Source organism: Crocodylus porosus, unplaced genomic scaffold, assembly GCF_001723895.1.
Source record: "Crocodylus porosus isolate Cpor-Errol unplaced genomic scaffold, CroPor_comp1, whole genome shotgun sequence".
Classification (NCBI taxonomy): domain Eukaryota; kingdom Metazoa; phylum Chordata; order Crocodylia; family Crocodylidae; genus Crocodylus; species Crocodylus porosus.
The window spans coordinates 29,999,011-30,004,253 of NW_017728910.1; the positions used below are offsets into that span (position 1 = coordinate 29,999,011).

Here is a 5,243-nt window from a genome sequence, read left to right on the forward strand (position 1 = left end):
AACCTCTCCCTATCAGACAGAAAGAACAGAGAGTGTCTAAGATGTAACCACCAAATAGTAATATAACCAGCAAATGAAGGAGGAGCCATAGTCATCCTTAACTGTGAAGACTACATAAAAGAAGCCAACAGACAACTCTCTGACACCACTTATTACAAAGGACTACAGGAAGATCCTTCTCCCCTTTTCACCTTGAAACTCAAGAATACTATCAAATCATTTCCATCAGAACTACAAGAAAAACTACAGACCTTGAATCCCCCACTTCCTAACCCAGGGATTTTTTACAAGCTCCCTAAAATCCACAAACAAGGGAATCCTGGCAGACCTATCATATCCACCCATGGAACCCTAACTGAGGAAATATCAGGTTTTGTCAAATCAATTCTAAAACTGTATGTCACCCAAAAAGCGAGTTTTGTCTAAGACACTACAGACTTTCTATGAAAACTTAAAAACATAGACCACCTTTCCAGCAACACCCTCCTAGTCCCCATGGATGTTACTGGCTTATATGTCACCATCCCACACAAGGGTGGCAACCAAGCCTGCCTTACATACTTACAAGAGCAAGATGACAACTCAGAGTACAGACCCAAAGATATTACTGACCTTATACACTTCATCCTCACACACAACAACTTCACTTTTAATAACCAACACTTCCTCAAGACCATGGCACAGCTATGGGCACCAAAATGGCCCCACAGCATTTTTATGAGTCACCTGGCAGAATTCCTCTTGACTGCTCCATCAAATCCTTGCTATACTTAAGATATATCAATAATATCTTCATCATTTGGACTGAAAACTTGCAATCTCTGATTGAGTTCCATCATAAATTCAACAATTATCACCCCTCCATCTCCAGCACCAACATCTTCATTTTAGATATGATGATCAGTGATCACTATTTAGAATGGTAACATACAATATACAGGAAACCCACAGACCAACATACATATCTGCACAGAACCAGCAATCATCATAAACACACCAAGAAAGCTCTAATAAACAGCCAAGCCCTCAAATACCCCACTGGGGTCTTTACCCAAATAGAGCCCATGGTTCTGGCCTATACCCAAATGGAGCCTGTGGTTCCTGCCCCCACCCTCGGCCCCAGCCCCCACTCAGAGCCCCTGGATCCATGTGGAGGATCCCTTACAAGACTGCAGGCAGCTGGGTTTGGGGGCACTGATACCTCCCCTTGTGGAGTGTGCTCAATGATGGAAGCCCTGGGGTGCCAGATTAGGGAACTCCAGGCAATGGAAGCAGATTACATCTCTTGCTGGATCTCTGAGGGTGAATCACTGCCTTTCTGGTTCCCTGGGTGCCATAAGTAGAGGGGTAGGGGTGTGCTTCTCCCGCAGGTAGTGGACCTTGGAGGCTGCAACGGCCTCAACCAGTTCAATGTCTCCCATTCACAAGTGGGAGGCAAATTCTGGTGCACCCACCGCTGTGCCCACTGCACTCCATTAGAGATGTGGAGCAGGAGCTGGACTCTTACCTTCAGGCTCTGCACCTGACGGCTGATGACAGTGTGGTGGAACTAAGGAACCACCACAAAGTCCAGCCTGAGGTTGTCTGGATGATGGTCTCTGGCCCAAAGAGGTGCAGCCACCATGGTTACTGCTGCCTTGGAGCTCCACAGCCATTTTGCACCCCTCACATCCACTGGCTCCAGCATATGCTTACGGAGGGCCACCAGCACCTGCACCCAGGAGAAGGCACAGAGTTGTCATGGTGGGTGACTTCCTATTCGGGGGGACAGAGGGAACAATCTGTCTCCCTGACCCCTTAGTCCATGAGGTCTGTTGCCTGCCTGGAACTTGTGTCCGTGATGTGACGGAGAGGATCCCCAGACTTGTCTGGTCCTCTGACCACCATCCTGTGCAACTCATCCATGTGGGCACAAATGATATGGCACAGAGCAGTCTGGGCTGGGTCATGCATGAATACAGGGCTCTGGGGGCTGGGCTCAGGGGTCTGGGGGCTCAGATAGTTTTTTTTCATCAATCCTCCCAGTCGCAGGACATGGGCTCTGGAGGGAAAGGTGCATTGGTGAGGTGAATAGAAGACTCAATTGATGGTGCCATCGTGAGGGGTTTGGCTTCTTTGGCCATGACCTGCACTTCAGAAGGAGTGGACTGTTGGGAAGGGACAGCAACCACCTCACCTGGAAGGGGAAGAAGCTCTTCTCAGCCAGAATGGCTGACCTTCTTGAAAGAGCTTTAAACTAAGACCACTGGGGGATGGGCAATCTATTAACAGTTCTAGCCCAGGTCATTTCAGCTGCACTACCAATAACTTGGGCAGCCCAAGGGAACTCTAATAACAGCCCAAGGAAATGTCCCATTCCCACCCCCATTGGGAAGCATAGGACTTCTCATGGCAGACTCAACTGCCTATACACAAATGCCATGAGCTTGGGAAACAAGCAAGAGGAACTGGACCTTCTCTTATGTGAAAATGACTATGACCATGTAGGGATTACAGAGACCTGGTGGGACTCTACCTATGATTGCTCTGTTGCTTTGGAGAGTTATATCTTATACAGGAGACACCACCTTGGGAAGAGGGTGGGGGAGTGGCTCTTTACATCAAAGATCAGTTCACTTCCCTGCAAATTGAGTTTTCTAACCAGGACGGGTGTCTTGAGACCCTCTGGGTCAAAATATGGGAAGAACATGTGGAGGGTGACATACTTGTGGGAGTCTACTATAGACCTCCCCACCAAGAGGAAGAACTTGATCAGGAATTCAATAGGGAACTGGTCGAGGCTGCACAGTCTCAATACGTGATTGTCATGGATGACTTCAACTTCCCTGACATCTCTTGGGATGAGTGCACAGTCAAATCAGACAGGTCATACAGCTTTCTTGCTTGCATTGATAAGCTCTACCTAACACAGGAAGTCTATGGGCCAACTAGGGGAGAGGCATTGCTCAATCTGGTCCTGTTCACCAGAGCTCCCCAAGAGATAACAAGGTCTAATGGCCACAAACTCCAGGAAGGCCAATTTAGATTAAACATAAGGAAAAAGTTCTTTATGGTGCATGTGTCCAGGATCTGGAACAGACTCCCCCCAGAGGTGGTGGAGAGGTGGTGCAAGCACCTATTCTAGACTCTTTCAAAAGATGTCTGGATATTTTTACATCTTCATTAACTGCCTTTCTTGCATGCATACCAGCCTCTGGCTTCTTTAGTATTCATTCCATCCAAGAAGAGTGCACACCAACTGCAGATGCTTCCTCAGCCTGAAAAAGGGTATTTAAACCTGAAAGTTTGCCAAGAAGAATTCTTGTAACAATTTTTTGAGTTGGTCTAATAAAAGATATCAGATTTACCCAAAGAACCTTGTCTGCCTGTGGCCTTAGACTAACACAGTTACAACCTACACCTCTGACCATCAGTATACGCTCTTAGTTTAGGATACTGCTTATAAGATCATGAATTCTTAAGGTTCAATCCTGCCTTTTTGGCCTTTTAAGAATAATCCCACTTTACTTGAATGAAGTAGGTTTATCTCTATGGGTGCATCTACATGTGTGCTCTACTGTGTGGTTGATACTATGCAGTTATTTAGTACTTGCTCTAGTAAATAATAAATGTCTGTGCTGTTCCCATCAGTATTGCACAGTCCTGGCAGTGTACGGGTTGTTTCTGACCTGTAGATCCCTAGAGCATCTTCCAGCTTTTTCCCAGTGTCAAAGAAAAAATTTGGTTTCAAATGCCGATGGCAAAAAGGTCAAAGGCTAACATAACATATTTTGTCATTATAGTTCCGTATCCAACCCCCCCCCACCAACTTAAATGTAAAACACATGCACAGTCAATCTCGCATGAAACCTAAGCAGAAGTAAGAAACACACAGAGTCTGTTCACAGTCATGATTGGCAGTCCTGTAATTATTCATGCCTGGCGTGTTATAATAGGCCACCCTGCAAGCTATAACTTTGGAAAGATTTCCGCCTTCAGCAGAGAATTCTGTACACGCCCTAGATGTTAAGTCAGCGATTTGGCCAGTTGCTGACCTCTCCCCGCCGACGGTAAAAGTTTTCAGGTGTATTCGTTTTTGCCGGCTCATCCATTCTCGTCAAGAGCTCACGAAAGTCTTCAGACCAAAGTTACCTGTATGCTTTGCTTAAAATCTGCACCACGCAGTTTGTAATCTGTGCAACAAAAATATCTGCATGCTGAGCTGAATAAATCAACTTCTCTTTCTACACCGCGTGACCACAACTTCCTTCCTACACTGCAATCTCCTGTAGTGTAAGTAAAATAAACTTTTTGTGTAACCAATACGCTTTAAAGTCTCCTGACTCCAATCCGCCGCTATTACGCACCTGTCCGACTACCTACCCCACCCGCGTCCAGCTGGTTGTGCCGACCCAGGCTCACAGGTCAAGGGTACACCGGTCATCGGATGCAACACCCATGTAAACAAAACAGGCAGAATTCAAATAAAAGATATATTAAGATGTAGTTTCTGCTAGAGAAAACCAAGATGATGAAAAGAACCTTAAAGAATTATCATGTGACCCCCCTACCATTGCTGATTCTATATTCAATTGCTACTCTCACACTTCGATTATGCAAATGCTAGATGTGTCTTGATCTACAGCTTGGCTATAAAACTTCAAATACCAGAGAATGTAGCAGCCAGAAGTGTTCTTCAAGCAGAAAAGCATATAAGTGTTATTTTAGAATGTTCCAGGCTTAAATCCAGATTCTCCCACATGCTTGTGTCACTTTTACACTATGGTAATTCTATTAACTTTGTGGAATTCCTCTTGATTTACACTCCTATCATTTACAGTGCATAGGAGCCTGTCTTTGCTACCAGCACCAATCAGAAAAAAAAAAGAAAATGCATATCTTATTATGTGTGCTGTATTGTAGCTAACATTTGCCACTTTTGATAACATTAAAAATCCTTGGATTTTTCCATTGGTCAAAGTAATGAGCTATATCCATGAATTGCATTGGAAGTATGCTGATTTATACTAGTTAATGATGAGGCCCACAATATTAAAAAAATCTAGAAATAATATTTATATCCTTCATTTTGGCAGCATTCTGGGGCTGATTCTCTTCTTACTCACAAGTTCTGCCCTGCTTTAACTTTATTGATCCTCACTGCTGTGATAAGAGAACTAGACTCAATATCTCATCTGTACTGGGCTGAATCATGAACTTGTTTATATACCAACATTAAACTTAAAAATAGAAGAACTGTTTCT

At 44.5% G+C, this 5,243-nt stretch overlaps 1 long non-coding RNA gene across 1 annotated transcript; it reads right to left on the minus strand.

Moving 5' to 3' along the window:
* Positions 1 to 1,471: 1,471 nt before the first annotated feature.
* LOC109308714 lies at positions 1,472 to 4,862 on the minus strand. The gene is made up of 3 exons (XR_002100691.1): positions 4,850 to 4,862; positions 4,132 to 4,138; positions 1,472 to 1,584 (listed from the first exon to the last, which is right to left on the minus strand). It is a non-coding gene; the product is annotated as an uncharacterized LOC109308714 (long non-coding RNA).
* Between the last annotated feature and the right edge of the window lie 381 nt (positions 4,863 to 5,243).